Below are 12,470 nucleotides of genomic sequence, written 5' to 3'. Positions count from 1 at the left end.
AACTTGATGTTGGAAGGTTCCCCTCTCAATTTGATCTCTGGTCACCTTATATAGTCTCTTTCTCCCAGGACCTGCTTTTGAACTATCAACTTCCCTCTTACCCTCAGTTTCATTTTGCATTATTCCTGTTCATCCATATGCTAATGATATTGAATTGTAATTCTGTATTCTTGAGACAAACATGTGTCTTCAATTTCACACAAAAAAAGAAGGTGTTAGATTATCTCAGAATTCTCAGAGGATGCCTCCAAATACAGAAGAGCTAAGGGATTATCCATGCAATCATGTTGTCATGTCAGTTATATTTTGGGTCACTGACATAACATAACAACTATGATTTCAAGTCTAGCCAGTTGAGTGGATATGTAGAACCATCTGCTCTGAGACCAGGTGGAGCAATAATAAGAGTGAGAGAAAGACAACATGAGGGCCCACACAGGAATCACTGAATAACCATAGGCATATTATATAACTACAAGGACACAGTTGAGTGGAGAAACATAAAGGAAAGGTACCAAAAGTCCATTTCCTTGCATTTTTCCTTAAACCATATATGCAGAAGACATAAGAGATATGGGTTCAATCCCTGGGTTGGGAAGATCCCCTGGAGAAAGGAATAACAATCCACTCCAGTATTCTTGCCTGGAGAATCCCCATGGACAGAGGAGCCTGGTGGGCTGCATTCCATGGGATCACAAGGATTCTGACATGACTGAAGCAAAATGGCACCACAAAAACAGAAATATTGGGAAAGAAGAAAATAGTTGAAGGGTCGGTTCTCAGGAGTCATTTCTGCACAAAGGGAAATGGCAGTATACTCCTGTGCCATCCAAGATAGACATCTGGGCTATTCGAGTTAGGGCTATGCTCATAGTCCTGAGATCAAGATTGGGTAAAGGGTTGCCTATGTCTTTAGGAGCTCAAACATTAATCAGTTCTTGATCAGAGACTAATGCTAGTAAGACACCAGAGAAATGAAAAGTTTTTAAGGTTAAAAAAAAAAGAATTGATTGAGGATTAATTGAATTTTATAATACATGCAGCTGAGAAACCTTCACTGCTGTCTTCTAGGAAAAGAAGCAGAAGATGAAAGACAAAGTAAGTACTAAATCCTTCAGGGCCAACAGCTATTTTCCAGGAAAAGGGATGCTTCAAACACTCTTATATTCCCTAAGTTAACTTGTCAATCACTGTCTGTGATGCTTTTGCAAAGGGAGGAAGACCTGAAGGGATGGCAGGGTTGCTCCTGTGCTGAGGATCAACCACAAACTCAAAAGAGGAGAGACCCTTTTATCCTCCCTAGGATCCCTCAAACCCAAATGCTAATTTAGGCTAAGTGCTGGGGCATTTCAGTGTCGTGTTTTCATACATCTCTGCCTCTTACATCTTTTAACATGCTTTCTCAGGGTGGGGCAACAGGTAGTAAACTTGTGAATACAATCTTGACCATAGTGGGCACAGTGCATTGAAACAACGGATGTGGGTGGGAGTAAAATGAGAGCACTGGGCACTGAAATCTCTATATCTTCATGTGGAGAGAGAGGGATTTATTATGATAGTCTCTGTTTCCGAAATAGCCCTGAATGGGCTTCACCTCCTCCATCCATCTGGCATCCCCATCCATCTGGCAAGGCCACCTTCATCCCCTGCCTACTTCAGTTACCATAATATCTTCCTGAGAGAACTTCTCTGTTTCAGTCTTGCCTTTTTGCAAAGCATCCTTCTTAGCACAGTCAGAAAGACTTTTGTAAAAATGTAAATTTTGCTTTGTCTTTACTCTGGTTTAAGTTGTGTATTGGGCTCAAATTGCACTTTAAATAAAATGTGAGGACTTGGCATCAATGAGGATGTGAATGGCCTTATCCTTGTCTTAAGAACTTTGAAGGTTCACCTTTCTTTTCACTTATGTCCCCTCCTTACCAAGCTTCCTCATTGCAGTGTCATCTCCCAATCCCAAGCAAAATCTCAGCAACCTTGCCCTTTATTCTTACCAGAAATGGGGCCTTGAGTTGAGCTCAGTGGTAGCAAGCCCACTGAGAGCAGGATCAGCAGCATCTTGGAGGAAGCTCTGGAATATTCTCAGCCCTGTGCTGGAAGAAACCAGGCAACTTCCTTCATAAAGGGGAGCAGAACAATGTTAACCCTGAGTTCTATACTGAACAGTCCTAGTCACCAGGTTTTGTTGTTGTTCAGTTGCTCAGTTGTGTCCAACTCTTTGCCCACCCCATGGACTGCAGTATGCCAGGCTTCCCTGTCCTTCACCATTTCCCAGAGCTTGCTCAAACTCATGTGAGTTGAATCAGTGATGCCATCCAACCATCTTGTCCTCTGTCATCCCCTTCCCCTCCTGCCTTCAATCTTTCCCAGCATCAGGATCTTGTCTAGTGAATCAGCTCTTCGCATCAGGTGGCCAAGGTCACCAGGTAGACACAGTTATAGTTGGGACTTATCCCAGCAGGACGGAGTGGGTAGGCTGTGCCTACTGTCTCATTTCCAAAAGATACAGCATGAAACTTTGAGGGAACTATGTCTAAGCAGTCAGCACTGATACTAGGATTGTTCTGTCACATTTGATTTTCACTGGGTTCCCTGGGACTTTGTCTTACCATTTGTTCTTCTTGTGTTTATGTGTCTGTTTCGGGGTTGACAGTGATCCTATAGCCCAAAGTGAAGTTGGTCAATGTCTCTGGCCATTAGTATGACCAAAGTCCATCATTCATGTATTTTTGGAACCTGATATATCATATGGTGCATAAGATGTATAGCAAAATAATTTAATGATATAGAGATCATCTCTGTTTATCTTTGAAATGTACACATGGAAAGTAGAAGGTTGACCCTGTGTCTGCTCAGACTCTGAGGTTGTCTAAGATTTTTTGGTTCTGATAGAGAAGCTTGGTGTTGTTGAACAAATATGACCTAAGACTTTCTACTCTTATCAGTATTCTTGGGATTTATAGTATTTAGGGAAACAAAGGTAGACACAGAATCCACCACAGGCTATCTAGGACAGAACAAGATGAATACCTAGTCCCTTGTATAATTCATGTTATTTTATGTTTTTTAAGACTTCTCCCATGCTCCTTCTCTTTTATGAAATCTTCTATAAGAGTTTGTTTGGCTTCATTTCTGCTGCAAAATATTTTTAACCACCCTTTGACTCTGACCACCACTGACAGTAGTGGCAACAATTATGCTCTTTAACACGACAGTCTACTACTCCCTTCAAATCCTCAATTGCATTGTCTTGATCCTCTACTTTCCTGTCAGTATGCATGTTAAAAAAATGTTTTTTCAGATTGTTATATAACACAGGGAATTTTCTGTAGAATATTTTGACACTCATTTGTCCCTATTTTCTGTCTGAAATTATTTGGTGATATTTTCTCTGCTTAATCAATGCTCCTTGTGTTTCCTTTAGCTTTTATATGTGGTGGCTTTGCTGTGCATTTGTGGGAAATATTTATTAGAGCACTAAATTAGGACCTATTCTAGCTTCTCTGGTTTGGTTCATTTTAATTTTAAAAATTTGGTGACAAAAATTTATTTGCAAGATTTTTTTTATTATCTGTATTCTGCTTTTCAGTTGCTTGCAAATCTGTTATATTTAGCAGTTGTCTCTCCCTCCTTTTATTTGGTGACTGGAATTGTTAATATTATCAGTTGGAACTTATTTCAGAACTATTAATACTATATCTTATGTTCTTATTCAGATTTTGAGTGGGGCTAGTGGTAATTTTAGAATGGTGTACTTGGAATATCAGAAGGAGTGTCACATGGCTGGAAATCCTAAGAACAGTGCCCTTGACCAGTGTGGATAATCCAGTAGTTTCCTTTCCCTGCATATGAGTGTTCTGATCTTTCTGAAAGGTTGCAGATAATATTACTGGAAGGCCTCCTAATACAACGGATTTTTCTACAGATAAAAAACCCTTGTGCCCATGTGGGGTGATTGCAGATTGTTTTCCTTCCCTGGCATAATAATGGATGTATTTGAGAAAAGGGACTGTATCTGCAGTTGGCAATGTAAGAAAGCTATGTGGCTGTGTGGTGAGGCAAATGGTTCTAGTTGAACTTGGTGGAAGAAAGGGAGTAGTTTTAGGGATAAGCAGAGACCCCCTTTATGGTATTGGGGTGACTGTTTCTGGTTTCCTCAGACAATAATTTGAAAAGGAAAGTGGAGACAAACTAGTCCTCACTAGGTAGCTTTTGGTAGACCTTCCATCAAAGAAGATAAGGGTCAGAGATGAGGAGTGGGAAGTGGCAGCCAACTTGAGTGGGGGCTGTTAAGGGGTGGTCCTGTTGGAAGGCAGGCTTCCCTTCTGCTTGATGAGAACTGGAAAAGAGCAGGTGACTCTTCAAAATGTCACTCAGTTCAGAACCTTTCAATAACCTTTTCCAGTGTCAGCCACGCAGGTAAGAGATTAGTGTGCTGTGACAGGAAAAATATCCGCCCTGAACTCACCAAACAGAACAAAAACATAGGAAACGGAAGAGCTGAAAGAGAAGGCTGTCCATCAGGAAGGGCAAGGAAGAAGCAAAGAGCATGACTTCAGCAGAAGCTTAGGTAATTGAAAAGGAACAGACGCTCTCAAGCAATGGATTTGCCTCCTGATACAGACGCTTAACTTGACATGTGCAAGGAGAATTCCTAATTTCCGTCCCTGAAACCTGCAAACTTTTCTCAGTTAAAAACAGTTGTTTCACACCCCAAGACACATATTAACCAAATTAATGAAGAGCAAACTCAAATAACAAATATTAAAAGCAGCAAGGGAAAAACAACAAATAACTCATAAGGGGATTCCCATAAGGATAACAGCTGATCTCTAAATAGAAACGCTTCAAGCCAGAAGGGAATGGCAGGACGTATTTAAAGTGATTAAAGAGAAAAACCTACAACCCAGATTACTGTATCCAGCAAGGATCTCATTCAAATATGAAGGAGAAATCAAAAGTTTTACAGACAAGCAAAAGCTCAGAGAATTCAGCACCATCAAACCAATTCTTCAACATACACTAAAGGATCTTCTCTAGACAGGAAACACAGAAAAGGTTTATAAACTCAAAACCACCCCCCCCCACCCAAAAAACAACAACAACAACAAAGTAAATGGCAACAGGATCATACTTATCAAAAATTACCTTAAATGTAAATGGGTTGAATGTCCCAAATAAAAGACAAAGACTGGCTGAATGGATACAAAAACAAGACCCTTATATATGCTGTCTACAAGAGACCCACCTCAAACCTAGGGACACATACAGACTGAAAGTGAAGAGCTGGAAAAAGATATTTCATGCAAATGGAGACCAAAAGAAAGAAGGAGTAGCAATACTCATATCAGATAAAATAGACTTTGAAATAAAGGCCATGAAAAGAGACAAAGAAGGACATTACATAATGGTCAAAGGATCAATCCAAGAAGATATAAGAATTATAAATATATATGCACCCAGCATAGGAGCACCACAATATGTAAGGCAAATGCTAACAAGTATGAAAGGGAAAATTAAGAGTAACACAATAATAGTGGGAGACTTTAATACCCCACTTAACACCTAGGGATAGATCAACTAAACAGAAAACTAGCAATGAAACACAAACTTTAAGTGATACAATGAACCAGTTAGACCCAATTGATATTTATAAGACATTTCACCCTAAAACAATGAAAACCACCTTTTTCTCAAGTGCACATGTAACCTTCTCCAGGATGGATCACATCTTGGGCCTTGGTAAATTTAGCCTTGGTAAGTTAAAAAAAATTGAAATCATCTCAAGCATCTTTTCTGATCACAGTGAGATAAGATTAGATGTCTACTACAGGAAGGACTGATGCTGAAGCTGAAACTCCAGTACTTTGGCCACCTCATGAGAAGAGTTGACTCATTGGAAAAGACCCTGATACTGGGAGGGATTGGGAGCAGGAGGAGAAGGGGACGACAGAGGATGAGATGACTGGATGGCATCACCAACTCGATGGACATGAGTTTGAGTAAACTCCAGGAGTTGGTGATGGATAGGGAGGCCTGGCGTACTGCGATTCATGGGGTCGCAAAGAGTCGGACACGACTGAACAACTGAATTGAACTGAACAGGAGAAAAACTAGTAAAATACAAACATATGGTGGCTAAACAATACACTTCTGAATAACCAACAAATCACAGAAGAAATCAAAATATGCATAGAAATGAATGAAAATGAAAACCCAAAATCTATGGGATTCAGTAAAAGCAGTGCTAAGGGGAGGGTTCATAGCAATACAAGCCTACCTCAAGAAACAGGAGGGAAATCAAATAAATAACCTAATTCTACACAAAAGCAACTAGAAAAAGAATAAATCAAGCACCCCAGAGTTAGTAGAAGGAAAGAAATCATAAAAATTAGGGCAGAAATGAATGCAAAAGAAACAAAAGAGACCATAGCAAAAATCAACAAAGCCAAAAGCTTGGCTCTTTGAAAAGATAAATAAAATATACAAACCATTAGCCAGACTCAACAAAAAAAGGGGGAAGGGATCAAATTAACAAAATTAGAAATGAAAATGGAGAAATAACAATAGACAACACAGAAATACAAAGGATCATAAGAGACTACTATCAGCAACTATATGCCAATAAAATGGACAACTTGGAAGAAATGGACAAATTCTTAGAAAAGTATAACTTTCCAAAACTGCACCAGGGAGAAATAGAAAATCTTAATAGATGCATCACAAGCACGGAAATTGAAACTGTAATCAGAAATCTTCCAGCAAACAAAAGCCCAGGTCTAGACAGCTTCACAGCTGAATTCTACCAAAAATTTAGAGAAGAGCTAACACCTATCCTACTCAAACTCTTCCAGAAAATTGCAGAGGAAGGTAAACTTGCAAATGCATTCTATGAGGCCACCATCACCCTAATATCAAAACCTGACAAAAATGCCACAAAAAAAGAAAACTACAGTCCAATATCACTGATGAACATAGATGCAAAAATCCTTAAAATTCTAGCAATCAGAATCCAACAACACATTAAAAAGATCATACACCATGACCAAGTGGGCTTTATCCCAGAGATGCAAGGATTCTTCAACATCTGCAAATCAATCAATGTAATACACCATATTAATAAATTGAAAAATAAAAGCCATATGATTATCTCAATAGATGCAGAGAAAGCCTTTGACAAAATTCAACACCCATTTATGATAAAAACTCTCCAGAAAGCAGGAATAGAAGGAACATACCTCAACATAATAAAAGCTATATATGACAAACCCACAGCAAACATTATCATCAATGGTGAAAAATTGAAAGCATTTCCCCTAAAGTCAGGAACAAGACAAGGGTGCCCACTTTCACCACTACTATTCACCATAGTTTTGGAAGTTTTGGCCACAGCAATCAGAGCAGAAAAAGAAATAAAGGCAATCCAGATTGGAAAAGAAAAAGTAAAACTCTCACTGTTTGCAGATGACATGATCCTCTACATAGAAAACCCTAAAGACTCCACCAGAATATTACTAAAACTAATCAATGAATATAGTAAAGATGCAGGATATAAAATCAACACACAGAAATCCCTTGCATTACTGTACACTAATAATGAGAAAATAGAAAGAGAAATTAAGGAAACAATTCCATTCATTTTATTCAACGAAAAGAATAAAATACTTAGGAATATATCTACCTAAAGAAACTAAAGACCTATATATAGAAAACTATAAAACACTAGTCAAAGAAATCAAAGAGGACACTAATAGATGGAGAAATATACCATGTTCATAGATTGGAAGAATCAGTATAGTGAAAATGAGTATACTACTCAAAGCAATTTATAGATTCAATGCAATCCCTATCAAGCTACCAACGGTGTTCTTCACAGAGCTAGAACAAATAATTTCACAATTTGTATGGAAATACAAAAAAAACTCAAATAGCCAAAGCAATCTTGAGGAAGAAGAATGGAACTGGAGGATTCAACCTGCCTGACTTCAAGCTCTACTACAAAGCCACAGTCATCAAGACAGTATGGTACTGGCACAAAGACAGAAATATAGATCAATGGAACAAAATAGAAAGCCCAGAGATAAATCCACGCACCTATGGACACCTTATCTTTGACAAAGGAGGCAAGAATATACAATTGATTAAAGACAATCTCTTTAACAAGTGGTGCTGGTAAAACTGGTCAACCACTTGTAAAAGAATGAAACTAGAACACTTTTTAACACCATACACAAAAATAAACTCAAAATGGATTAAGGATCTAAATGTAAGACGAGAAACTATAAAACTCCTAGAGGAGAACATAGGCAAAACACTCTCCAACATACATCACAGCAGGATCCTCTATGACCCACCTCCCAGAATATTGGAAATAAAAGAAAAAATAAACAAATGGGACCTAATTAAAATTAAAAGCTTCTGCACAACAAAGGAAACTATAAGCAAGCTGAAAAGACAGGCTTCAGAATGGGAGAAAATAATAGCAAATGAAGCAACTGACAAACAACTAATCTCAAAAATATACAAGCAACTCCTACAGCTCAATTCCAGAAAAATAAATGACCCAATCAAAAAATGGGCCAAAGAATTAAATAGACATTTCTCCAAAGAAGACATACATATGGCTAATAAACACATGAAAAGATGCTCAACATCACTCATTATCAGAGAAATGCAAATCAAAACCACTATGAGATACCATTTCACGCCAGTCAGAATGGCTGCGATCCAAAAGTCTACAAGCAATAAATGCTGGAGAGGGTATGGAGAAAAGGGAACCCTCTTACACTGTTGGTGGGAATGCAAACTAGTACAGCCACTATGGAGAACAGTGTGGAGATTCCTTAAAAAACTGGAAATAGAACTGCCTTATGATCCAGCAATCCCATTGCTGGGCATACACACTGAGGAAACCAGAATTGAAAGAGACACGTGTACCTCAATGTTCATCGCAGCACTGTTTATAATAGCCAGGACATGGAAGCAACCTAGATGTCCATCAGCAGACGAATGGATAAGAAAGCTGTGGTACATATACACAATGGAGTATTACTCAGCCATTAAGAAGAATACATTTGAATCAGTTCTAATGAGGTGGGTGAAACTGGAGCCTATTATACAGAGTGAGGTAAGCCAGAAAGAAAAACACCAATACAGTATACTAATGCATATATATGGAATTTAGAAAGATGGTAACAATAACCCTGTATACGAGACAGCAAAAGAGACACTGATGTATAGAACAGTCTTTTGGACTCTGTGGGAGAGGGAGAGGGTGGGATGATTTGGGAGAATGGCATTGAAACATGTATAATATCATATATGAAACGAGTCGCCAGTCCAGGTTCGATGCACAATACTGGATGCTTGGGGCTGGTGCACTGGGACGACCCAGAGGGATGGTATGGGGAGGGAGGAGGGAGGAAGGTTCAGGATGGGGAACACATGTATACCTGTGGTGATTCATGTTGATGTATGGCAAAACCAATACAATATTGTAAAGTTAAAAAAATAAAATAAAATAAAAAATAAAGGAAAAAAAAAAAGTCAGAGGAACCAGACATCAAATTGCCAATATCCGTTGGATATCAGAAAAGCAAGAGTTCCAGAAGAATGTCTATTTCTCCTTTATTGACAATGCCAAAGCCTTTGACTGTGTGGACCTAACAAACTATGGGAAATTCTTCAAGAGATGGGAATACCAGACCATCTGACCGACCTCTTGAGAAACCTGTATGCAGGTCAGGAAGCAACAGTTAGAACTGGACATGAAACAACAGACTAGTTCCAAATCAGGGAAGGAGTACTACAAGGCTGTATATTGTCACCCTGCTTATTTAACTTATCTGCAGAGTACATCATGAGAAACGCTGGGCTGGAAGAAGCACAAGCTGGAATCCAGATTGCCGGGAGAAATAGCAATAACCTCAGATATGCAGATAACACCACCCATATGGCAGAAAGTGAAAAAGAACTAAAGAGCCTCTTTTTACTCCATTGTGTATATGTACCACAGCTTTCTTATCCATTCATCTGCTGATGGACATCTAGGTTGCTTCCATGTCCTGGCTATTACTCTTGATGAAAGTGAAAGAGGAGAGTGAAAAAGTTGGCTTAAAGCTCAACATTCAGAAAACTAAGATTGTGTCATCCGGTCCCATCAACTTCATGGCAAATAGAGGGGGAAACACTGGAAACGGTGGCAGACTTTATTTATGAGGGCTCCAAGATCACTGCAGGTGATGATTGCAGCCATGAAATTAAAACACGGTTACTTCTTGAAAGAAAAGTTATGACCAAACTAGACAGCATATTAAAAAGCAGAGACTTGACTTTACCAACAAAGGTCCATCTAGTCAAAGTTATGGTTTTTCCAGTAATTCTGTATGGATGTGAGAGTTGGATTCTAACGAAAGCTGAGCCCAGAAGAATTGATGCTTCTGAACTGTGGTGTTGGAGAAGACTCTAGAGAGTCCCTTTGACTACAACCAGTCCATCCTAAAGGGGATCAGTCCTGAATATTCGTTGGAAGGCCTAATGCTGAAGCTGAAACTCCAATACTTTGGCCACCTGATGCAAAGAACTGACTCATTTGAAAAGACCCTGATGCTGGGTAAGATTGAAGTTGGGAGGAGAACGGGATGACAGAGGATGAGAAGGCTGGATAGCATCACCGACTCAGTGGACATGAGTTTGAGTAAACTCCGGCATTAGTGAAGGACAGTGAGACCTGCATGCTGTAGTCCTTGGGGTCACAAAGAGTTCGACATGACTGAGTGAGTGAACTTAACTACATAGGAATCACAAAAAGTACCATTTTGGATTAAAGAGGTAAATGTGATTTATTGCCTCAAAACAAATGTGTGTCTATATGATGTTGAAGTAGAGAAGCAGGAAGGGAATGTATGTAATAGTGGGATGGGGAATAGGGGTGTTTACGGTAGTAAGATAGGCAAAACAGTCTGAACCAGGACATAAAACACATAGACATAAAAGAAAAAAGAAGCTTAATTACATCAAAATTTGAAGTATTTATTAAAAAAAACCCAAAAACAAAATTAAAAGACATTCATATTAGGAACTAGGAGCAAATATTTATAGAATATATCTCATGCACTGTGTAGATATCCATAACATATGATAAACCCAACAATAATAACACTTCAAAAAATATGAAAATGAATAAATATGATTACACACCTGGCACACTAGCTGCTAGAAGAGACTGTCAGCAGGATTGCCAAACCAAATGGATTTTTGATCATTGTTTCAAGTTTGAAGCTCTTTGTCTAGAAATGTGCTGAACCAGCCTAGACTAAGCTGAGAAGCTAAGGGTGAAAGCTGTGTTCATGCCTGGGTGTATGCTTCCTTACTCTGAAGTCATCTTGAAAACTGTTAAACTATGAGATGGATGGTGGCCCTACTCATAGGAGTTGTGCACGGCTTTAATCTACATTGACCTCTACACTCACACAGCCATCTCAGCCTGACTCGTGTACTGCTGAAACCTGGAGGCAGCAATTCATACTCTAGGAAATCTGACCTTCACTTATTCAGGTTCATCACCCAACCAGGAACACACTACAGAGGCTTTGGCGGGTTCTGATCATTGGACCTTTGCTGTCTTAAATGATAGTGATTATTGCTCTTTAGGTATTAATACTGTCTGCACTCTGTATTCTTGGAACAGTTTAGCCTCATATACTTTATTCAAAATGTATCTTTTTACCAGTCAGAGATAGATATGAACTCTAAGTACACACACACAAGGACACATAAAAAGGTCAATAATCATACAAAAGGAATTTAACTGTAGCTGATATCAAGAAGAGACACAATTAGATTAAGTATTTTTGTGTATATTAGAGTTATAAAAAGATAAAAGTAACATATCAAGGACTTGAGAGGATGTGAGCAAGCCAGTACTTTCATGAACTGCTCCTATTTCTTTAAATTATCATAGTTATCTTTGAGAGGTTAACACTTGCTACCTGCATACATTTTGACCCAGAATTTAAATTTTGGTATACACTGGTTATATACAGAGTATTCTCCATAAAATACACAAAAATGGGACTTCCTTGGTGGCACAGTGGATAAGAATCTGCCTGCCAATGCAGGGGACACAGAGTCAATCTCTGATCCAGGAAGTTCTCACATGGGGCGGAGCAACTAAATCTGTGTGCCACAATTACTGAGTCCACATGTTGTAACTGCTGAAGCCTGTGGATCTAGAGCCTATGTTCTGCAACAAGAGAATCCACTGCAATGAGAAACCCACACACTGCAACGAAGAGTAGCCCCTGCTTGCTGTAGCTAGAGAAAGCCCACATACATCAAAGACTCAGTGCAGCCAAACATAAATAAATAATTTTTTTTTTTTAAGATAAGTCCACCTGGAGGAAAAGCGAGTCATTCGTTAACCATTTCAACAAAATCCTTCTTTTAAGGATATCTGCTTCCTTCCTTCTTCC

Source organism: Bos grunniens, chromosome 5 (genome assembly GCF_055505025.1).
Source record: "Bos grunniens cultivar Pamir isolate PY7600 chromosome 5, Bosgru_T2T1.0, whole genome shotgun sequence".
NCBI classification, from domain to species: Eukaryota; Metazoa; Chordata; class Mammalia; order Artiodactyla; family Bovidae; genus Bos; species Bos grunniens.
This window is presented reverse-complemented; position numbering follows the sequence as displayed.